This window comes from Pseudorca crassidens, chromosome 11 (assembly GCF_039906515.1).
Source record: "Pseudorca crassidens isolate mPseCra1 chromosome 11, mPseCra1.hap1, whole genome shotgun sequence".
Taxonomy (NCBI): Eukaryota; Metazoa; Chordata; class Mammalia; order Artiodactyla; family Delphinidae; genus Pseudorca; species Pseudorca crassidens.
The window spans coordinates 83,121,317-83,146,021 of NC_090306.1; the positions used below are offsets into that span (position 1 = coordinate 83,121,317).

A 24,705-nucleotide genomic window follows, 5' to 3' on the forward strand; every position below is an offset into this window, starting at 1 on the left:
CTCCTGGTGAAAACAAACTCGATCTCCTGCTGCATTTCATTTTGCTCACTCACTGCAAATTACTCTTGACTCTTCTTGTTGCCTCCAGGTGTAATTTTCTTTTCCTCATCTGTAAAAGCATACACTGACCGGCCCATCTTCAACCTCAGAAACTCAATAACTCAGTGCTAACCTGACCACAGAACTCCACTACACAAAGCCCCCCGAGTTTCATCCTGAACACGTCAGCATGATTAGCTCAGAGACCAAATTCATAGTCTTCCTACTTACAGCTACATTAAATATACGTAAAACAAACTAAATACCAGCTACTGAAAAATAGTTCAATTAAATCCTACAATGAGACTGCCTCTTGATTTTAATGTGTTTGATCCCCTGGGAAACATGGTTGGTGTATGCCTTTCTTTTCCTGTAGAATGCTTTTTTGGTCTCGGACTTGTGTAAATCATACAGCCACCAAAAAGACTAAAAGATGTTGGTATTATTGTTAACCAAAAGCAGTAAAAGATTTGTTTAATGAGTGTGGAACGTACTGTTTCATCTCATTTGCAGAACATTCTAGGGCATGATCCCTGTGGTTACCTTGAGAATAGTATATTGGAAAATATAGTAAGGTGTTTTGTCCCTTCTTTGAAAGCAGTGCAGCATTTTATTTGTTAAACTAGACCACTGAATAAGCATAGTTGAAGGAGAGAGGAATTGGCCAATCACAGGAGAGAGTGGAGAGCTCAGACTCCACGGTATTCTCCAATTTTATAAAACAGCTGAGGGCTTCTGTTGTTCTCTCTAAAAGGAAGGCATTGAGTGTTTCAAGGCATGAAGAATTTACCTTGAAACTGGGTTTGCTTCTATTCCATGCACAGTCTGCACAATGTGAGTGTTTGGCTAACTAAACCTTGTAAGTTCACAGGTTGGAAAATGTCTATGAACTTTCCCTTAGTTATGCTTTTATTTTGAAAAGGTTCCTCTGAGAGATCTGCACAGTAATTCTCAGGTGAACTTGCATCCTAAATTAATAAAAATTCAAACCCTAGCTCCTTCCCACATCTAGTGATTCTTTTGGCAAATAAATCTTGGAGATTAGATTATGTCTTTGCTATGCATGAACAGAAAACACTTGTATTAGAGAGAACAAAAGCCCTTCAAACTGATCAAAAAGGAAAAGGCAGTTGGGTTATGGAAGCTATGTTTTTGCTTCTGTTTTGTTTTTCAATGAAAATTGCGGTTGAAATTTCAACTTCATTCTGACATAGTGACGATTCCAAACATGGGCATTTCAAATCATGCATGCAAAAGCAAATTGTGGTGGAAGGGCCAGTTCCTAAACTCTCTGCTTGCTTTAAAACACACATGAAATATAGACAACGGGACTAGAGAATGTGTTTCATGATTAACCAAGCATTAAAATGACAGATCTGGATCATGTCAGCACATAATATACAGGTACTGAATTTATGTTTGGACTTCATTAAGTAGTTTATTTATTTCATCAACAGTGACTAAAGTGTGTGCAGTGGGTTAAGCAAAATGCTAGGTGTTGGGAACAATGATGACCCCTGCCCTCAAGGGAGATCAGTCTAGTAGGAGAAGAAAGAGTTGTTTGGGACATACATATACTAAAAATTATTCCTTATTTATCTGAAATTCAGATTTAATTAGGTGTCCTGTATTTTTATCTATTAAATCCTGTAGCCCCAGGAGAAGGTAAATGGGCGATTTCATCACAGCGTGAAGTGGTAAGTATGATCTGAGTGCTAAACAAGTGCATACAGAGGTACAGGTAACCCAGATTTGGGAACCAGTATCTAAACGATGAATAGGAGTTAACTAGGAAAAGAGAAAGAGGGAAGGGATTTCAAGAGGAAATGCAAGTTCAAAGTTCACATGGAGTCAAAGAGACTGGCACATGTCTATCACTGTTGTTAAAAATGACAGAGCATAGGGTGATAAGGCAGGGCAGATAAGCAGATGCCAAGCTATGGGGGCCCTATAAAGGCATGTGGGCACTTTTAGGACGGTGGAGAGTTGTAAAGGTTTCTAGGCAGAGATGTTATACAATCAGATACATGATTTAGGAAGACTATTCTGGGTGAATGGTGGAAAATGGATTGACAGCTGGCAAGACAGGGGGCAAGAAACCCGTTGAAATAATTTGCCTAAGGGACACTGGTGACTTGAACTAAAATCGTAGCAATGGGGATGTAAGAAGTGGGTAAATTAGACAGACACCTGTCGTAGAAATGGACTACGAGATAGGCACAAGAAGATTTGATAATCAACTGGATGTGGGGTTGTTGGAAAGGAAGGAATGAAGTATAATAATTGAGTATAATTGAGCACTTATAGATCAGTCACTATGCTAACTGCTACATGCATATATGTACAGTCCTTACAAGTCTATGCAATAGGCACTATTATTCCGGTTTTATAAGTGAGAAAAAATGAGATTTAGAGAGACAAATAAGTAATTAGCCTGTAAAGCTAATTGTAAGTGATGCAGTAAGAATGATGACCAGGTTTGGAGGCTGGGCAAAGGGCTGAACAATGGTACCGCTGACCAAGATTAGAAATATAGGAGGGTATACATTTGTGGGAAAGATGCTGAGCTCCTTTTTAGAGTTATTGAGTCTTAGGTGCCTGGGAATGATGTCTGAGGGAAACTGGATAGATGGGGTTAGAGTTCAGCCAAGGGACTGGACCAGGAATCAGGACTGGGAAGTCATCAGAGTAGCACTCAAAATTAAAAATATAGATAAGGTGACGGAATTCCCTGGCAGTCCGGTGGTTAGGACTCCATGCTTCCACTATAAGGGGCATGGGTTGGGGAACTAACATCCCGCAGACTGTGCCGCGAAGCCAAAAAAAAAGGAGTATACATAAGATGAGAGTACGGGTCACTGTAAGAGTATAGATAAGATGACCCAGAGAAGGTATACAGACTGAGACCAGAAAGGGGCCTAGGGAAGAATCCTGAGAAACACCAACGTTTAAGGGTCAGGAGTGGCCAGAGTAGTAGGGGAAAGACCAGGAGAAAATTGTCTCAAGGAGAAAAAGAGGACACTCTAAGATGTAGGAAGTGTCAGCACTGTGATTTGAGCTATGCGAGATGTGCTCTTGTATAGGAGCAGAAAAGAAAAGTTCCAAAGCTAGCTGGTTGAAGTAAAAGGATTTAAAAGAGTAAATTTAGGGTATATACTGGTGTACAAGGAGAGACAGATAAAACAGGGGGAGAGGAAGGTGGAAGTGTAAACTGCTGTGTATTCTTGCCAGCCCAGTGACCAGGTAGGAGTAAAGTCAATTTCAATAAAGACTAAACTGTACATTTTAATAAGTTCAATACAGACCAACACCACTCCTGGTTGATCTAGTCATGGGGAGGGGGGTGCCACCACCCCATGCTGATGGTGTTATTAGGAAAAACAAAGGTGGGGGTGGAGCCATATTCAACCAAGCAGGTTTGACCCAAAGGAAGAGTCTGGGGAGGTGCTGGGGAAAGGAAGGAGTTTAAAGTGGTTTCAGTTGATGATGAACCCAAGTGATTGGCAGAATGAAATTCAAAAAGAAATTTTTTTAAACATCTTTATTAGAGTATAACTGCTTTACAGTGCTGTGTTAGTTGCTGTTGTATAGCAAAGTGAATCAGCTACATGTATACATATATCCCCATATCTCCTCTTTTTTGTGTCTCCCTCCCACCCTCCCTCTCCCACTCCTCTAGGTGGACACAACGCACCAAGCTGATCTCCCTGTGCTATGCAGCTGCTTCCCACTAGCTATCTATTTTACATTTGGTACTGTATATATGTCAATGCCACTCTCTCACTTCATCCCAGCTTACCCTTTCCCCTTCCCGTGTCCTCAAGTCTGTTTTCTACGTCTGCATCTTTATTCCTATCCTGCCCCTAGGTTCTTCAAACCCCTTTTTCTTTTTATATTCCATATATGTTAGCTTATGGTATTTGTTTTTCTCTTTCTGACTTACTTCACTCTGTATGACAGACTCTAGGTTCATCCACCTCACTACAAACAATTCAATTTTATTTCTTTTTATGGCTGAGTAATATTCCATTGTATACATGTGCCACATCTTCTTTATCCATTTATCTGTCGATGGACATTTAGGTTGCTTCCATGTCCTAGCTATTGTAAATAGAGCTGCAATGAACATTGTGGTACATGACTCTTTTTGAATTATGGTTTTCTCAGGGTATATGCCCACTATTGGGATTGCTGGGTCATATGGTAGTTCTATTTTTAGTTTTTTAAGGAGCCGCCACTGTGCTCCATAGTGGCTGTATCAATTTACATTTCCACCAACAGTACAAGAGGGTTTCCTTCTCTCCACACCCTCTCCAGCATTTATTGTTTGTAGCTTTTTTGATAATGGCCATTCTGACTGATGTGAGATGATACCTCATTGTACTTCTGATTTGCATTTTTCTAATGATTAGTGATATTGAACAACCTTTCAGGTGTTTGTTGGCAATCTGTATATCTTCTTTGGAGAAATGTCTATTTAGGTCTTCTGCCCATTTTTGGATTGAGTTGTTTGTTTTTTTTTTGATATTGAGCTGCTTGTATATTTTGGAGATTAATCCTTTGTCAGTTGCTTCATTTGCAAATATTTTCTCCTGTTCTGAGGGTTGTCTTTTAACCTTGTTTACGGTTTCCTTTGCTGTGCAAACACTTTTAAGTTTCATTAGGTCCCATTAGTTTATTTTTGTTTTTATTTCCATTTCTCTAGGAGGTGGGTCAAAAAGGATCTTGCTGTGATTTATGTCATACAGTGTTCTGCCTATGTTTTCCTCTAAGAGTTTTTTAGTGTCTGCCCTTACATTTAGGTCTTTAATCCATTTTGAGTTTATTTTTGTGTATGGTGTTAGGGAGTGTTCTAATTTCATTATTTTACATGTAGCTGTCCAGTTTTCCCAGCACCATATATTGAAGAGGCTGTCTTTCCTCCATTGTATATTCTTGCCTCCTTTGTCAAACATAAGGTAACCATATGTGCATGGGTTTATCTCTGGGCTTTCTATCCTTTTCCATTGATCTATATTTCTGTTTTTGTGCCAGTACTATAGTGTCTTGATTACTATAGCTTTGTAGTATAGTCTGAAGTCAGGTAGCCTGATTCTTCCAGCTCCATTTTTCTTTCTCAAGATTGCTTTGGCTATCCGGGGTCTATTGTGTTTCCATACAAATTTTAAGATTTTTTTGTTCTAGTTCTGTGAAAAATGCCATTGGTAGTTTGATAAGGATTGCATTGAATCTGTACATTGCTTTGGGTAGTATAATCATTTTCACAGTGTTGATTCTTCCAATCCAAGAACATGGTATATCTCTCCATCTGTTTGTATCATCTTTAATTTCTTTAATCACTGTCCTACATTTTTATGCATACAGGTCTTTTGTCTCCTTATGTAGGTTTATTCCTAGGTATTTTATTCTTTTTGTTGCAGTGGTAAATGAGAGTGTTTCCATAATTTCTCTTTCAGATTTTTCATCATTAGTGTATAGGACTGCAAGAGATTTCTGTACATTAATTTTGTATTCTGCTACTCTACCAAATTCATTGATTAGCTCTTGTAGTTTTCTGGTAGCCTCTTTAGGATTCTCTATGTATAGTATCATATCATCTGCATCAGTGACAGTTTTACTTTTCCAATTTGGATTCTTTTTATTTTTCTTCTCTGATTTCTGTAGCTAAAACTTCCAAAACTATGTAGAAAAATAGTGGTGAGAGTGGACAACCTTGTCTTGTTCCTCATCTTAGTGGAAATGGTTTCAGTTTTTCACCACTGACAGTGATGTTTGCTGTGGGTTTGTCATATATGGCCTTTATTATGTTGAGGTAAGTTCCCTCTATGCCTACTTTCTGGAGGGTTTATAACATAAATGGGTGTTGAATTTTGTCAAAAGCTTTTTCTGCATCAGTGAAATGATCATATGGTTTTTATCCTTCAGTTTGTTAATATGGTGTATCACACTGATTGATTTGCCTATATTGAAGAATCCTTGTATTCCTGGGATAAATCTCACTTGATCATGGTGTATGATCCTTTTAATGTGCTGTTGGATTCTGTTTGCTAGTATTTTGTTGAGAATTTTTTCATCTATGTTCATCAGCAAATATTGGCCTGTAGTTTTCTTTCTTTGTGACATCTTTGTCTGGTTTTGGTATCAGGGCTATGGTGGTCTCATAGAATGAGTTTGGGAGTGTACCGCCCTCTGCTATATTCTGGAAGAGTTTGAGAAGGATAGTTGTTAGCTCTTCTCTAAATATTTGATAGAATTCACATGTGAAGCCATCTGGTCCTGGGCTTTTGTTTGTTAGAAGATTTTTAATCACTGTTCCAATTTCAGTGCTTGTGATGGGTCTGTTCATATTTTCTATTTCTTCAAGGTTCAGTCTCAGAAGGTTGTGCATTTCTAAGAATTTGTCCATTTCTTCCAGGCTGTCCATTTTATTGGCATATAGTTGCTTGTAATAATCTCTCATGATCCTTTGTATTTCTGCAGTGTCAGTTGTTACTTCTCCTTATTCATTTCTAATTCTGATGAATTGAGTCTTCTCCCTTTTTTTCTTGTTGAGTCTGGCTAATGGTTTATCAATTTTGTTTATCTTCTCAAAGAACTTCTCAACTTTTAGTTTTATTTTTCTTTGCTATCATTTCCTTAATTTCGTTTTCATTTACTTCTGATCTGATTTTTATGATTTCTTTCCTTCTGCTAACTCACGGTTTTTTTATTCTTCTTTCTCTAATTGCTTTAGGTGTAAGGTTAGGTTGTTTATTTGAGATGTTTCTTGTTTCTTGAGGTAGGATTGTATTGCTATATTCTTCCCTCTTAGAACTGCTTTTGCTGCATCCCATAGGTTTTTGGTCGTCCTGTTTTCATTGTCATTTGTTTCTAGGTATTTTCTGATTTCCTCTTTGATTTCTTCAGTGGTCTCTTGGTTAATTAGTAGAGTATTGTTTAGCCTCCATGTTTGTACTTTTTTACAGATTTTTTTCCTGTAACTGATATCTAGTCTCATAGCATTGTGGTCAGAAAAGATACTTGATACAATTTCAATTTTCTTAAATTTACCAAGGCTTGATTTGTGACCCAATATATGATCTATCCTGGAGAATGTTCCATAAGCACTTGAGAAGAAAGTGTAATCTGCTGTTTTGGGATGGAATGTCCTATAAATATCAATTAAGTCCACTTTGTTTAATGTATCATTTAAAGCTGTGTTTCCTTATTTATTTTCACTTTGGATGATCTGTCCATTGGTGAAAGTGGGGTGTTAAAATCCCCTACTATGATTGTGTTACTGTCGATGTCCTCTTTTATGGATGTTAGTGTTTGTCTTATTATGTATTGAGGTGTCCCTATGTTGGGTGCATAAATATTTGCAATTGTTATATATTCTTCTTGGTTTGATCCCTTGATCATTACATAGTTCCTTCTTTGTCTCTTGTAATAGTCTTTATTTTAAAGTATATTTTGTCTAATATGAGAATTGCTACTCCAGCTTTCTTTGATTTCCATTTTCATGGAATATCTTTTTCCATCCCCTCACTTCAGTCTGTATGTGTCCCTAGGTCTGAAGTGGGTCTCTTATAGACAGCATATGTACAGGTTTTGTTTTTGTATCCATTCAGCCAGTCTATGTCTTTCGGTTGGAGCATTTAATCCATTCACATTTAAGGTAGTTATTGATATGTATGTTCCTATTACCATTTTCTTAATTGTTTTGGGTTTGTTATTGTAGGTCATTTCCTTCTCTTATGTTTCCTGCCTAGAGAAGTGCTTTTAGCATTTGTTGTAAAGCTGGTTTCGTTGTACTGAATTCTCTTAGCTTTTGCTTTTCTGTAAAGGTTTTAATTTCTCCGCTGAATCTGAATGAGATCCTTGCTGGGCAGAGTAATCTTGGTTGTAGGTTTTTCCCTTTCATCACTTTAAATATGTCCTGCCACTCCCTTCTGGCTTGCAGAGTTTCTGCTGAATGATCAGCTGTTAACCTTATGGGGATTCCCTTGTATGTTATTTGTTGCTTTTCCCTTGCTGCTTTTAATATTTTTTCTTTGTTTTTAATTTTTTGTAGTTTGATTAATATGTGTCTTCGTGTGTTTCTCCTTGGATTTATCCTGTATGGGATTCTCTGCAAGTCCTGGACTTGATTCACTCTTTCCTTTCCCATATTAGGGAAGTTTTCAAATTTAACCTCTTCAAATATTTTCTCAGTCCCTTTGTTTTGCTCTTCTTTTTCTGGGACCCCTATAATTCGAATGTTGGTGCGTTTAATGTTGTCTCAGAGGTTTCTGAGACTGTCCTCAGTTCTTTTCAGTCTTTTTTCTTTATTCTGCTCTGTGGTAGTTATTTCCACTATTTTACCTCCTAGGTCACTTATCCGTTCTTCTGCCTCAGTTGTTCTGCTATTGATTCCTTCTAGAGAATTTTTAATTTCATTTATTGTGTTGTTCATCATTGTTTGTTTGCTCTTTCGTTCTCTAGGTCCTTGTTAAATGTTTCTTGTATTTTCTCCATTCTATTTCCAAGATTTGGGATCATCTTTACTATCATTACTCTGAATTCTTTTTCAGGTAGACTGCCTATTTCCTCTTCATTTGTTTGGCCTGGTGGGTTTTTACTTTGCTCCTTCATCTGCTGCATATTTCTCTGTCTTCTCATTTTGCTTAACTTTCTGTGTTTAGGGTCTCCTTTTCACAGGCTGCGGTTTCAAAGTTCCTGTTGTTTTTGGTGTTGTTTTGGTTTCACAGTTCCTGTTGTTTTGGTGGGTAAGTTTGGTTCAGTAGGTTGTGTAGGCTTCCTGGTGGAGGGGAATGGTGCCTGTGTTCTGGTGGATGAGGCTGGATCTTGTGTTTCTGGTGGGCAGGACCACATCCGGTGGTGTGTTTTGGGGTGTCTGTGAACTTATTATGATTTTAGCAGCCTCTCTGCTAATGGGTGGGGTTGTTTTCCTGTCTTGCTAGTTGCTTGGCATGGCGTGTCCAGCGCTGGAGCTTGCTGGTCGTTGAGTGGAGCTGGGTCTTAGCGTTGAGATGGAGATCTCTGGGAGATCTCTCACCGACTGATATTACATGGGGCCAGGAGTTCTCTGGTGGTCCAATGTCCTGAACTCAGCTCTCTCACCTCAGAGGCTTAGGCCTGACACCTGGCCGGAGCACCGAGACCCTGTCACTACACGGCTCAGAAGAAAAGGTAGGAAAAAAAAAGAAAGGAAAAAACATAAAATAAAATTTAAAAGTTATTAAAATAAAAAAAATTTAATAATATTATTAAAATTTTTAAAAAAAGAAAAACCAAGAAGAGAGCAACAAAACCAATAAACAAATCCACCAATGATAACAAGCACTAAAAACTAAACCAAGATAAACACAAAAATCAGAAACTGGTCACTCGCATACAGCAAACCCCATGTCTACGGTTGCTCCCAAAATTCACTGCCTCAGTTTGAGGATGATTCGTTGTCTATTCAGGTATTCCTCAGATGCAGGGTACATCAAATTGACTGTGGAGATTTAATTCACTGCTCCTGAGGCTGCTGGGAGAGATTTCCCTTTCTCTTCTTTGTTCGCACAGCTCCTGGGGTTCAGCTTTGGATTTGGCCCTGCCCCTGCATGTAGGTCACCTGAGGGCATCTGTTCTTCACTCAGAGAGGACAGAGTTAAAGGAGCAGCTGATTAGGGGGCTCTGGCTCACTCAGGCTGGGGGGAGGGAGGGTTACATAATGCGGGGTGAGCCTGTGGCGGCAGAGGCCAATGTGACATTGCAACAGCCTGAAGCGCGCTGTGTGTTCTCCTGGGGAAGTTGTCCCTGGACCACGGGACCCTGGCAGTGGCAGGCTGCACAGGCACCCAGGAGGGGAGGTGTGGAGAGTGACCTGTGCTTGCACACAGGCTTCTTGGTGGCTTCAGCAGCAGCCTTAGCATTTCATGCCCATCCCTGGTGTCCACGCTGATAGCCACAGCTCGCGTCTGTCTCTGGAGCTCGTTTAGGCAGTGCTCTGAATCCCCTCTCGTCGCACACCCCAGAACAATGTTCTCTTGCCTCTTAGGCAGTTCCAGACTTTATCCCGGACTCCCTCCCATCTAGCTGTGGCGCATTAGCCCCCTTCAGACTGTGTTCCTACAGGCAACCCCAGTCCTCCCCCTGGGGTCTGACCTCCGAAGCCCAAGCCTCAGCTCCCAGCCCCCAACCGCCCCGGCGGGTGAGCAGACAAACCTCTCGGGCTGGTGAGTGCTGGTCAGCACCAATCCTCTGTGCGTGAATCTCTCCACTTTGCCCTCCACACCCCTGTGGCTGCGCTCTCCTCCGTGGCTCCAAAGCTTCCCCCCTCCGCCACCCACAGTCTCCGCCCGCAAAGGGGCTTCCTCGTGTGTGGAAACCTTTCCTCCGTCATGGCTCCCTCCCACTGGTGCAGGTCCTGTCCCCATTCTTTTTCTCTGTTTTTTCTTTTGCCCTACCCAGGTATGTGGGGAGTTTCTTGCCTTTTGGGAGGTCTGAGGTCTTCTGCCAGCGTTCGGTAGGTGTTCTGTAGGGGTTTTCCACATGTAGATGTATTTCTGATGTATTTGTGGGGAGGAAGGTGATCTCCACGTCTTACTCCTCCTCCATCTTGAAGATCTCCCCCCACCCCCCGGAAATTCAAATTTTTCAGGTAAGAAGTCACTGTCAATCCAGGCTAACAGTGATTTGAAATGTTATGGACTGTAAAAGATGTTAAAATGTGAGAAAAAAAATAAAGAAATAAATAAAAAGTGCCCTAGACTCTATGAAATAATATAGTTATTTCATGTTTCTAGCAATTGGCCCGAAGGAACCATGGACTTCCCCTGGTGCCCCAGGAAATTGACTTGGATCAGAACTTAGATGGGTTACCCTGGGATCAGAGCTTACATTGCTCTGTCTTACTCTTATCCAAAGTACTGGCCCTGCCCAGAAGAGGTCCTGAAAGGAGAACAGGGAGTTTTATCAGGCTTGGCTCAATGATCAGGGTGATGGAGGCTTCAGGCCATAATTGTTCCAGTCCAGCAGAATTCTTCTTAGGGCAGATGGCAAGCTGTGTTACTGGGCTCACTGCAGAGACCAGATCACACTCTTCTTCCAAGTTAATAAAATAAGGACTAAAATAGTCCAGTGGGTTTAGTAACTACATTACTGCTTTTCTTTCCAAGAACAATTCTGATGGAATCGAGAAGAAAAATTGCATTGAGCTGAAGTTGGAAAGGAGGTGAATAAACAGGCAGTATGTGAAAATGATACTTATGATAAGCTCAGTTCTAAATGAAAGGACAGATATTTTGATCCTCAAATGTGGTGTCTGCCCATTTTATCTATTATGGAAGGTCAAAATAATACATTCCTGGAAAACCTTTTGGGGGTTTCACTGGTGAGGGAACCTAGTTTAAAATCAGTAGTTAGGGCTTCCCTGGTGGCGCAGTGGTTGAGAGTCCGCCTGCCGATGCAGGGGACGCGGGTTCGTGCCCCGGCCAGGGAGGATCCCACATGCCGCGGAGCGGTTGGGCCCGTGAGCCATGGCCGCTGAGCCTGTGCGTCCGGAGCCTGTGCTCCGCAATGGAAGAGGCCACAACAGTGAGAGGCCCACGTAATGCAAAAAAAAAAAAAAAAAAAAAAAAAAAATCAGTAGTTATATAGAACCAAAAGCTCTTGAAATGAAAGATTTCTTCATGCACTTGCTTCCAGATGTGTTAGATTAGACCACTGAAGAGACATAATACATTTTTGCATATTAAATGACTTTTATCTTTTTGATCCAGTGTGAAAGAATTTTTAAATTCGACTTGCTTTACTCCACTGACTAGCGTACATTTATATCTTTCTGTCTAGTATGTATTCCAGTTGACACCAAAGTGCTCTTCTTTAAAAACTTCCCACAACCATATTATCAGCTGCTGATGGCCTCCTCCACCCTCACATCATTATTCTAAACTAGTGAGGTCTTGCTGTCTAGGTAGTAGTTATGTTTAGAGATACATGGAATAGTTCTTAAAGTTCTGTTCATGATTTCCAAACTTGAAGAATAAAATGTAAAATAGGCATTGCCTCTGCTATCGAGGTTGTCCAGCGAAAGATCCAACTTTCTTACTCTCCAAGGAGAAGTAAAGCCACACAGATATGTTAACAGTCCAATGGTTCAGATTCTTTTTGCTTAGAAGATACATATTATTCTAGCTTCATCAGTCTAGCCAAAGAGATGTTTTGATGTATTCTCTTTATGCAGCTTAACTCCCTAAGTGAAATGGAGCTAGTGGAGCCAACAGTAAGATGTCTTAGGAGAAAACTGACCAATGAGAAAGATCATCTCTGCCCTTCTGACTTAACAGTCTTGATGAAAAGGACGTTTAAAAACTAGGGCTGCTTTTATTCCCTGGGGATCAGTGAGAGATCAGAGCCTCATTTAGGGGTGGGAATGCTGTGGTGTGGATCTTGCTAGACTACCTGATACTCTGAGACCAAAGTTAACAACTCATGACTTCTGCAAGAACATGGCAAGCAACTAAAGATGGGAACATAGCAGTAGCCGGATCTTCAGCCAAGTAGCGTTATTTGTATCATATCTAATGCCATCTACGTCCTTTCTGATAAAGAGCATCCAGGTTGTAAGAACTTGTACCTTTAGGCCAAAAATAAGAGGAAGGAATGAGCTAATGGGTGCCAAGTCTATATTTTCCTTTCGGTCTATTGCCTTTAAATCAGTAGGCTGGCCTTCCCTGGTGGCGCAGTGGTTGAGAGTCCGCCTGCCGATGCAGGGGACACGGGTTCATGCCCTGGTCCGGGAAGATCCCTCATGCCGCGGAGCGGCTGGGCCCATGAGCCACGGCCGCTGAGCCTGCGCGTCCGGAGCCTGTGCTCCGCAACGGCAGAGGCCACAGCAATGAGAGGCCCGCGTACCGCAAAAAAAAAAAAAAATCAGTAGGCTTATTTTCCTTCTGCTAAATATTTTGTGCTTATGAATGCTGAATTTGAAACAGGCAGCTGGACTATTCCAACTAGCCTAGAAGATAATTTGCAAAAATGGAAATTTTAGACACTGTGGAGGTTCATTAGCCTGGCTGGTAGGCCCCATGTTTGGATGTTCTGTGAGTTCCTTACTCTATTTGTTTCCTATCGCTGCTATAAAAAATTACCACATTCTTATTGGCTTAAAATAACAGAAATTTATTATCTCACAGTTCTGAAGGCCAAAAGCCCTAAATCAGTATCACTGGGCCAAAATCAAGGTGTCATCAGGATCACACTCCCTCCAGAGACTCTAGGGAAAAATTCATTCCTTGCCTCTTCCAGTTTCTGGTGGCTGCTGGCATTCTTTGGCTTGCAGCCACATCACTCCAATCTTCAAGGCCAGTATCTTGAAATCCTTCTGCTCCACCTCCACACCAGCTTCTCCTCTGTGTGTGTCAAGTTTTCCACTGCCTTCCTCATATAAGGATACATGTGATTGCATTTAGGGCCTAACTGGAAAATCCAGGATATCTCCCCATCTCAAGATTCTTAACTTAATCACATGCATAAAGACCCTTTTTTGAGCCCAGTAAGATAACAGTCACAGGCTCTAGGGGTTAGGATGTAGAGGGCCCATTTTTCAGCCTACCACACTCACTGCTTACCTATCATTGAACACATACAAAGTCACACAGATAGAGGCAGAGATCCAATCTGAAAGCAAATGACAAATTATCAGTTTACTCTTCTTCAAACTTTGCTATATTCAGTTATCAGGAAAATTCACTTGCGAAGAACTGTTTATTCAAACAATGCTAGATGAATAAGATGCCTAGAAAAACAAAACAAAAAACCTCTTTGGCTCACCACTTTGCATCATGCCTTAGGAAGAGCTTAATAAGGAAATGAGAGAGAAAACGGAGAACTAAAATCTCTCTACATCCTCTGATTGTGCTACATCTACCCTCAGTTTTTGTCAACTGACGCAGGTGTGTGAGGAGAGGAGAAAGAATGGAGTTGTCCACCCTTGGAATTCAATATATCCTTAAAATCCTTATAGAAACTCTGTGACAATGTGAAAGCCATTTGCTTTTGTATTGGAAGAGGACATGCTTCCCTGGGGTAATAAAACTCGATTCAATTCCCGACCCTAGGGAAGATACAGACTTGGATTCAGAGTTAAACCATTCAGAATTTAAATACATCAAATTCCTAATATCTTAAAAAGTCATGTTGGTGAGTCATCCAGGCAAGATGGTGTGGTGGATGAGATTAGGGGTGGGTATATATCAAGAGCAAAAACAAGATCTGAGAGCCTGCAACTCTAGAAGAGCCCAAAGTGACGCTGAACTTCAAAAACAGGAGAAAAACTGCCAGTGAAGCCTTCCAAAGGAAACTTTTGCTTTTTGTTTCCACCTTTTATTTCCACTATTTTCTCTCTTCCATTAAATATTTTCTAGCCCTATAATAAATGTGATGTTCTGAGTGGATATGAGTAAGAGGCATTCTGGGATTTAGACCAGAAATCACCCAACAGGTGAAGGCACACACGCGCGTGCGCGCGCGCGCGCACACACACACACACACACACACAGAGCTATCCTCACACAGAAGGCTGTATGAAGACACCCGTGTATGATGTGGAGGGTAAAGTGACTCTGGAAGCTAAATTGTACCGACGGTTTCTAATCCCAGCTCACCAGGGATTTATATTATACAATAAGGAAATGACTTGTTGGATAACTTCCAGAGTTTGTCTTAAAATTTAATTGCAGCCTATCTAACACTTTTATAAAACATATACATTTTACTTAGGTTTCTTAGTCAAAATATTCCTCTAACTTTTTTTTTAGTAAGTGACAAAAGTGTTCTAGCTGTAATTAATGGAGTACAAAAATATTGCGGAAACATGCCTTAAGGCTTAAACTATAATTCTATTACTAATATATTCCCTTGGCTTGCCTTTTGAACTCTGCTGCCTCTTGCCTTGCAGCTGTGTTTAATGAGTGGAGAGATTATTCAAATGAGCCCACAGCAGAGCATTATTTCTGAGGTGCTCGCCATCTTGAACAGGCATCCTCTCTCACAACCAGGCGGTCAGAGCAGACCATCCATTCCTCTTTAGTTACCCGGCCATGTATGTGGTAATATAATTCCACAGACATCCAATCACATCCCTAGATTTGGAAAGAAGCTACTAATGATACTGTGACCAAACAAAAGGACAGCAGAAACGGCCTTCAAGGTGACAAATGAGAAGATACCTACACCAGCCTCTACCCGGCTTCAGCTTTCAATTTGTCACTGCCTGTCAGTGATGGAGACTGTCAGTGTCTAATAATGAAAACATGCAGCCATACAAAATAGTCTCTTTAAAAAGCACTGTTTGCAGGCATATGGCCTTTGCCCCAACTTATATTGAAACGCAACCCATTATAAATGGGCAGGCCAATGTTTAATGATTTTTAGGATGTTAAAATGAGTTTCTACTCATGTAAGATTTAAAAGTAAGTATAACTCTCTAGGGGAGAAACCCCTGAGACGATTACAAAGTTGCCAAGAAAATTTAATAAGAACTAATTTTAAACTGATAAACATTCAATCCAATATGGTGAGATTAAGCAATAAGAATTCTTCCTGGGAATTTACAGAGAGATAAGCATCTCATGAATAAGTAAATTCTGAAACAGGAGGCTACAGGGTGTTTATTGATTTTGAAATCATTTGTTTGAGAAATTGCCCTTGAGGAAAAGACTATTATGTCTGATAATATAATAGTTATATTCAGAGACAACCCACTTCTTTGGCTGATGGCAGAATATAAAGATTACCCACCCAATACAAAATTTATAAGCAAAAATTTAAATTGCAAAACCCGGTTACTCATTATTATAATCTTCCATTTCCTAATTTCTAGAAGTTAATTTTCGCATGTAATACAAAAGTCAAAAATAAGTAAAAGCTAAATAACTGAAATCCTCGATTCACAAATAGTTTTGCTACAACTGGAATTGGGGAGTTTTTTTTGGAAAAAAAGGCTCTCTCCATGGACATCCTAAATTCCATACCCATTAATCCCAATTCCTTACACCATCTGTATCTACCTGTGCAACTCGGGATAATTCGAATTAAAATTTGGAGAAGCTTCTGAATCACTTCAAAATTTTAAAAACAAAATGTTCTTTCAATTTATCATTCTCATGAAAGAAAAAACTGCAATCATTTTTAACAATGGTTGGAAACATAAATGGTGTTTTGTAAATTCTGAGTTAGTCAGAAAATTCCAATACAATGCTCTGTGTTTTCTAACAATTAAAAAAATTATTTTTTTCTAAACACTTCCCCTGAAGAAAGTTGCCACATTTCTTAACTATCATCCAACATAAAGTGAGGTAATAGAATCCAATTTAGTTGCCAATGACTCAGTTTCTATAACAATACCATCTTCCATGATGAATCATTATTGGGTTCCACAAAAGTGGTAAAATGCCCATCCTCTCCTCCCTACCTCTAGTTTCTGAAAACGAAAGAGCAAACTCTCTCTCTCTCTCTGTCCTCTCAATTTCATCCCTTCTTATCCCTTCTAGAACTTCACTACATCAATTGTGCCCTCTTCTATGTCTATTCTGTTGCCTCTTCTGTTGGCTATTTCCTCTTAGCCTACTAACATGCTCAAGTGATCTTACTTCACTAAAAATTAAGATCGTCCTCTCTCAAGTTACCAGCTCATATTCAGCCATATTCTTGAGTAACTACACACTGGTCTCCACACTGTCACTCCACACACTGCTTCATCCTTTGATCCATTTTCCACCAGCAGGCTGAAACGTCTCCTAAACCTCCCCTGTGTTCAACTGCTTCAGGTTCTCTTAAAGTCACTCCCTTAATCCCTCTCTCTGCCTTCCATGACCCTGCATTCTCCTGGCTCTCCTGGCTCTAGCAGGCCTTCCTGCTAGCCTCTGAGCCTGAAATACCATCCTACTTTTCCTCCTAAAGAAACACTACAAATCCTTCAAGGTCAACATAAAACACCACATTGTCTGTGGAATCTTCCCTGACTCTGTCCAAAAGAAGGAATCATCCACACCTTGTACATACCTCTTTAAAGCTCTTATCACATGAAACGGAACTTCCATTCATTAAGTCACCAAACATTACTGAGCATCTTCTTGGCGCCAGGTACTCTTCCAGGCACTTGGGACATCTCAATGAGCAAAACCAAGGTCCCTGCCTTTAAGAAGCTGCAGTCCAGTGGGAATAATTGTGACACATAAGAGTATTATGTAGGAAAAAAAAGAATATTATGTAGTATATTAGAAGGTTATATGCCCTACAAAAAAAAAAAAACAAGAGTGCATCATGGAAGGATTGCAACAGTGGAGAAAGACCGCAGTTGTATGACAAAATATGATGTTTGCATGTTTGTCTCCCCTACTGGATTGTGATCTTCTTGAAGGCAGAAATCATGCCTTATTCATTTTTGTACGTCCAGAGATTAGCCCAGTGCCTGGTACATGGTAGATTGTCATTTATTCATCTGTTCCTTCAATAAACATCTATTGAGGAGTAACTGCCCCCCAGGACCATGCTAGGCACTATGAATAATAATAACAGCAACACTTATTGACTGTTTATTCTGTACCAGCTACTTCCATTTCATATATGAAGAAGCAAAATCTCAGGGAGGTTAAAAATCTTATTAGTCCAAGGTCACAATGTTAACAAATGGCTGAGCCATAGTTTGAATCCAGCCAGTCTGACTCCAAAGCCTGTAATCTAAGCTACGTTACGCTGCCTCTATAGAACCTATCCTCAAGCTGTGTAAAGCTAGCAGATAGGACAAATATTAACAAACTGTTCCAGAGGGACCAACCATCCTGGTTTGCCCAGGACTCTCCTAGTTTCAGTACTAGAAATCCTGCATCCCAGGAAACGACTCCGTCTCACGCAAACTGGAATAGTTGTTCAATCTAAATCTCTGCTCAGATTTTGCTTTCTCCATTAGACCTACTGACCTTTTAATCTACCCTCCTGCACCACACCCATATCCTGAACTACTCTTTCCTACCATACGTACTATCTTATAACAAACTATATAATTTGCTTATTTGTTATGTTCAGTGTTTCTTGCCCATCTATCAATTAGAGTGTAACGCAAGCACCCAGAACAGTACCTAACACTCTATAAAGAGCTGCTTTCTAGCACTCAAGAATGAGTGACCCAGCATGGCACGTGCCCTTAAGGAAATATGCCTCTCATTTTATGGAGTCAACAAGGAAGGTCGGAGACACCTTCCTGAAGGAACTGTGGCTAACTCAACAACTGAGCAGCAGATTGACTAGCTGACAAGGAGGAGCCCAAGGGTATGGGAAAAATATTCTGAACAGAGGGCATGACAATCACAAAGACCCAACTGGCATGGTGCTGTAAGTATGTATGTATGGGATGTGGGGTGCTTAGGAGAAGTTTGGAGTTGCTGGGATACAAGGAGCGAGGCAGGAATTGGCCAGATATAAGGATGAAGAAACAAGCATAAAATATATTTGGGTTTCCATCTGTCTTTAGCATAAAGTCCAAGCTCTCAACATACAAAGTCCTTTACTATCCCAACTTCTAAGCTCCCATGACTGCTTCATGTATCCATTCCAGTCAAGCTGGACATTCTCTGTTCCTACTCTAGACTGTCAAACCTTCTATGTCTTTACAGAGAAATACCTCTATTTTAAATGCTTTTCCCCTCCAGCTTCTCAGGCAATCTCCTTCAAGGTACAATTCAAAACCACCTTTTCTATGAACACCCAATGGCCCTATGAAAGCAATAGTCCTTTCTCTCTTAATGCTCAGAACCATTAATCTGCACCTCTAACTCTTGCCTGCTTTCTTCTCTCTGTAAGGTTACCTTTGTGCAGCATGTTCACGCCCCCTATCTACCTCTAACCTCATTTCTGACTCTCACCTCCTCTGAGGACTTTGGCTTCTTTCTGCTCCATGCAGTTGCTAGCTCCTACCTCAAGACTTTGGCACTGGTGTTCCTTCTGCCCGGGACTCAATCCCTCAAGATCTTCATTTGACTGTTTTTTTCACATCATTCAGGCCTGCTGCTCAGAGAAGCATCCCAGAACTCTCCCCCTGTCCCAGCCACTTTCTATCAAATTACCTCTGTATTCACTTCTTTATAGAGCTCACCAGTACTTTTTTTTTTTGGCCATGCAGTGAAGCTTATGGGATATTAGTTCTCTGACCAGGGATTGAACCCCAGCCCTGGCAGTGAAAGTGCCAAATTCTAACCACTGGACCACCAGGGGATTCCCTCATCAGTACCTATTTTTAAAATGTGTTTACTGGAATGCAAGCTCAATGAGAGCAGAGACCTTGTCTGTCTTGGATTCGGCTGACTCCCCAGTGCTTGTAACACATAATAGGATCAATATGTGTGGAAAGAATGACAACCTCATGGCCTCTATTAACTTACCAGCTAATTTGAGAACATAGAAATTCCTTTATGTCTTTGAACCCCCAAGACATAAAGGTGCATAGTCTTTTTCCTAATGGATAGTAGTCATTCAAATACTTACTGAATGACTGAACAAGATTTCTCTAGATATATTCTAATGATAAAAACCCTACAAACCAATGGCTTTTAAACTTTGCTGCCCATTAGAATCGCCTGGAGAGCCTTTTAGAAATGCCAGTGCCCTGGTCCCACCCTCTGATACTCTAATTCAATTGGTTTGGGAAGGGGTTTGGGCATCAACATTTTTTTAAAGCTCCTCATATGATTCTAATGGACAGCCAAGGTTGAGAACTGCTCTAAACCCTGCAAAAGAATGCTAAGTCCAAATAAAATGTTGAATTCCAAACAAACTTTAGGACATGGCCATTGATTTCTTGAATTGCTCTTCATGAGGAATTGTGAGCAACTGCCTGCTGAAAGAGAACACTTCGAAGAAAAAAGAAAAAAAGACTTCGGCGCCATACACTGAAGGAGGTGGCCTTTCAAAGCAAACACTTCTTAGACCCATCTACTGTTCACAACTTCTTTGGAAAATTCATTGGCAATAGCACATGCAGGACCCCACAATCAGACTAGGAAAATACTGTGTCATAAAGGCATTTAGAATCATTCTTGAAGTTATTTGGCGGCTTTATGCAAAAGGGTGGATTATACCTCCTTATCAAGGTATTAATATGAATGTATAAGCCCATTGTGCTCAGGATTCAATAGACCTGCAATGATTTAGGCAGAGAGTGTGTTTGTGAAGCAGAAGAAAGCCTGCCTAATTAGGAAACAAGGAACGGGAAAATAAATAAAGGGGTTGAACAAAGTCAGCTCTGGCTCTAATTTGCCTGGAGACATCCTAACACTTGCTGCCGAATAAATCGAATTTTTGCTGTATACATTCAATATTTGTTAATAAGCTGCCAGCTAGCAGGGTTTTTTTTTTTTTCCCGTTTTTCCTGTACATGCAGGGAATGGTGTGCATATTGTCAGGCTGGGACATGCAATGAGCCACATGGAGGCAACTCCCAGGCTATGGAGGGACAGCTTGGGCCAGGAGGGGACTGTCCCCAACTTGCAAAAACAGGGGATGGGGAACACAGGTGAGATCCATGGGTTTCACATACTATCTTGGGAGGAAAATATGATTTTTAGAGGCAATTTGACAAGGAATTTCTATCCTGCTAGTCTGGGTTAGCGTTTCTGAATGTGATAAATAACAGGGCTCTTGGACAGCTCATTTTTTCTTTATTTTGATACTCTTACAGCAGTAATCATGCCTCTTGTCAAGTGTTATAAAGATAAAGACAAATGTTCCCTATTGCTATTCTGTCAATGCAGCTCAACCCAAGCCAAAGAAAGGCACCCCTGCCAGATGTGTGGAATGTACCATTTGTCTTGTCTCTGTCACAGACTGAGGCCCATCCTATCCCAACAGGATCCTCAGGTCAGAAAAATTGAAATCCACTGCAGACAGTGTTGAGGTTTGCTTTACCTGATCTAGAATCCAGCACCCCATGCATGTTCCCTCCATGCTGACACCGAGATCTATCTTCCTTTTCTGGGTCTATTGATTAGAGCGTGCAACACATCTGTAAGGTCAAATAAGCAAAACAATCGCTTTGTCAAATAAGATGGGCTTTGGCATCAGTGATTTTTTTTTTTTAATCAGAAAGATTCTGCACAGTTGTCATTTATTGATGGTAGCAATATTTGAAAAACATGAAATGATTTCCAGAGATGTGGTTCAGGAACCCGTCTGAAAAATTGTGTATGCCAAAACAGATGGAGTTTGGCTTAATTGTTGAAATAAATTGCCATATGGAACAAAACACAGCTGATTACTGCATTAACACTAATGTTAATATGCTTCATTATTCTATTGTCATTGTAGCTACAGTTGTCACCAGACTTTAATCAACGTTTATAAGGGAATTCAAAGTGTGAAATTTGGGGCCCAAAGGAGATTTCAGACATCATCTAGTTATTTTACAGATGAGGAAACTGAGGCTTACAGAGGATGAATGATTTGTATTAAGGCATATACCCTACATCCTGAAAATGAAAGGTATTTTTAAAATGTAGGCCACATTTGGGCAAGTTATTCATAAACAACAAGGCCATTATAACTCAAAATAAAAAACAACACTACTGCAAATGAGCATGACAGGAGATTTTGTGCAATTAGACAAAACAGACAGGACTACCTAATTTGACACAATTTCTTCTTCATGCTTAGCATCTCTTAGTTAACACCCAAGATATTATATATGTTCTCTTCTGGAACTTTTGCAGTGATTTCTCGCTTAGTATCTTCTTCCCAGGATATTCTCAATATAAAATAAAAATCATTGTGGATGATAGGAGGAAAACACAAATAAACCACAGGAGATGTTGGGGAATAGAAAATGGGATATGAGAATAAAGAGATATCTCCCATTTCCAGTTGTGGTGAGTGAAGTGTTTTCCTTAGTTTTTCTCATAACTGTTGATTCTTCCCTGGTCCCCTTTTCTCTGTAAAGTTGGAAATGAATGGGAATTGATCTGAAAAGCTATTTCAAAAGTTATTACAGGATTGTCAGTAATCCTCTAAACCTAACTTTCGTCCCTACTGCCACCCCTACACCCGACACACAAAACCCTTTGAAAAGCTAGTGTTGGAAGTCTGAAGTGAGAAAACAGTAAGCCAGTAGCCATCCCCTACCCCCGCCCCAGCTCAAGGTCAGTGACCCAGAAACAAGTGAGAGGAGGCTCCAAACTCTGTGAAAGAAATTGTACAGTTGTGTTGAATGGATGCTTCGTTTCATGATTTGTGTTTCATCCTACTGCGGCAAACTTTTAAGAGATGTCCAAATCCTTTCATTTTCTCTGGATACCACCCCTGACAGAGTCCTCTGTTACAGTTCTCGTCACCTTTAATTTCCCTTTTATGTTAATTTTTTTCTATCTTTCCCTTCTCATTTGTTAGCTCCCGACCAGAAAAAAAAAAAAAAAGCAATTACCTGTGCAACTTTCTGCCTAATACACAATAGGAGCTCAGTCACTGTTATTGAATAAGTGCATGAATCTAGCATTTACTGAGCTCCTGAGTTCTAAGTACTGTATTAGGCAGTGTGTGTTTATGTGTTTGGGTCTGCAATGTTAAGCATGAGTTAGGGTAAAAGTCAAGCTGCTATAATAAAGAGACCTGAAAATATAGTGGCATACTTAACATGGGAGTTTATTTTTCTCTCACGTAACACACCAGCGGTAGGCAAGTGGTTCAGGATGGGTAACTAGATCTGATTTGCAAAGTCATTCTGGGACCTGAGCTGGTGGGTTATCTCTGCTACCCTTAACATGTGGCTTCCATCTCTGGGTCTAAGGTGACTCAATATGCCAGCCTGAGAAAACGAGGAGGGGAAAATGAGAGGAAGGAAGAGAGAGTGAAGAACAAGCAGCTTTCTAACCACACATTTCTCCCACTCACAGCCCACTGGACAAAACTTCGTCACGTGACCACACCTTAGCCACAAGAGAAGCTGGGAAATTTAGTCTAAGCTGGACAGCTGTGTGCCCAGATAAAACTCAAATATGAGGAGGTAGAGGAAGTGGGGAGGTCTATTAATAAAGAAAAAGAAAAAAGTGGATGTTGGGGGACTAGCTGTCTACAACACTGTGATAAAAGAAATATATATCTATATTACTCAGATGACCAAAATACATTTCTCTGATGTATTTGATCTTTGTCCATGGTTCCTGGCTCACAGCTCCCAAAAGCCTTGGAATTTCCTGAGCTATAAGAGCAATGGGAGTATCTTTGGTCTCTTGTCCTCTTCCTAAAATCACTTCAGAGCCATAAAGGTGAAATGGGTGTCTTGTTGTTCATAACAAGCCCCTTTTCACCACAACTGGGTTTATGTTAACAAGGTGACTTTTACAAAGCACCTAAAGATGGGGGCTGGTTGCCAGGGGAACCAACCTTAGATAAAGGGGTGGAACTTTCTGTCCCACCCCCTCTAATTTCTGGGGACAGGAAAGGAGCTGGAGATTGAATCAACTACCAATGGGCAATGATTTAATCAATCACGTCTATGTCATGAAGCCTCCGTGAAAACTCAAAAGCAAGCAGTTCAGAAAGCTTCCAGGTTGGTGAATCAGAACATTCCACATGTCACTATGCCGAGCCCAAACTCCGCGGGAGGCAACTCCTTTGTTTGGTACCTCGCCCTAAGTATCTCTTCATTTGGCTATTGATTTGTATCCTTTAATATCCTTTGTAATAATCTGGTCATCTAGTGAGTGAATGGGTTTCCTGAGTTCTGCAAACCACTCGAACAAATTTATTGAACCCGTGGATGAAGTCATGAGAACTTCTGGTTTATAGCCAGTTGGTCAGAAGTACAAGTAACAACCTGGATTTGCAAGTGGCATCTGAGGTGGAGGACAGTCCTGTGGGACTGAGCCCTTAATCTGTGGAATTTGATGCTGTCTCCAAGTAGTGGTGACAGAATTCAGTTGAATTGTAGGACACCCAGCTGGTGTCAGAAGTTTGGTGGTGTGGGGGGAAACTACCCCCCTGCCGTACGTTGGCACTCATGATCAGAAGCCTTATGTCTCTACCACAGTGTGTGTTTTGGAGAAAAGAGAAGCAAAAAGAAAATACACTTTGGGGTTCACAGAATATAAACAAATAGGGATATGAGCTATATCAGTTAGATTTTTCTGTCCCAAACTTAGCACTTAAAACATTTATTTGCTCACAGTTCTGTGGATTAGCAATTTGGGTTAGGCTCAGCTGACACCATTCATCTCTGGTCCACATGTTGTTGCTCAGACCCAATCATGTGTCAGTTAGCTGACAATAGCCTCATTGGCATGTCTTGTGGTTGCCTGTCTACTGCCAGCAGCAAAAAAAGTAACTGGTCATATGTTACTCATCATCCAGCAAGTAAGCCTGAGCTTATCCACATAGTAGTAGTAACAGGGTTACCAAGAGCAGCCAGGGAGGGTCCCGTGTGCTATATTTTTGAAGGTTCTACTTGCATCACATGTGCTAATGTCCCACTGGCAGAGCAAGCCCAGATTCAAGTGGTAGAGAAACTGATACCACCTCTTGAGGGCAGCTGCTGCAAAGTCACATCACAAAAGGGCATGCGTATAGAAAGAGGAAGAATTCCGGGCCATTTTTGCAAACAATTTATCAAAAAAGCTAGACTCAAAGGACACAAAAGAAGTATCATGTAACTTT

At 40.6% G+C, this 24,705-nt stretch overlaps 1 long non-coding RNA gene across 3 annotated transcripts in view; it reads right to left on the bottom strand.

Moving 5' to 3' along the window:
- Positions 1 to 24,705, bottom strand: part of LOC137202994 (uncharacterized) — a 615,935-nt gene that overhangs the window by 165,635 nt on the left and 425,595 nt on the right. For 2 of the 3 annotated variants that reach the window (XR_010932835.1, XR_010932834.1), the window contains 2 exons: positions 20,971 to 21,067; positions 13,171 to 13,689 (listed from right to left, as the gene is read on the bottom strand). The exons of the other annotated variant lie outside the window; for it this stretch is intronic. This is a non-coding gene — a long non-coding RNA (uncharacterized lncRNA). Of the gene's footprint in view, positions 1 to 13,170; positions 13,690 to 20,970; positions 21,068 to 24,705 lie in introns of those variants that run through there. 3 annotated transcript variants of the gene reach the window in all.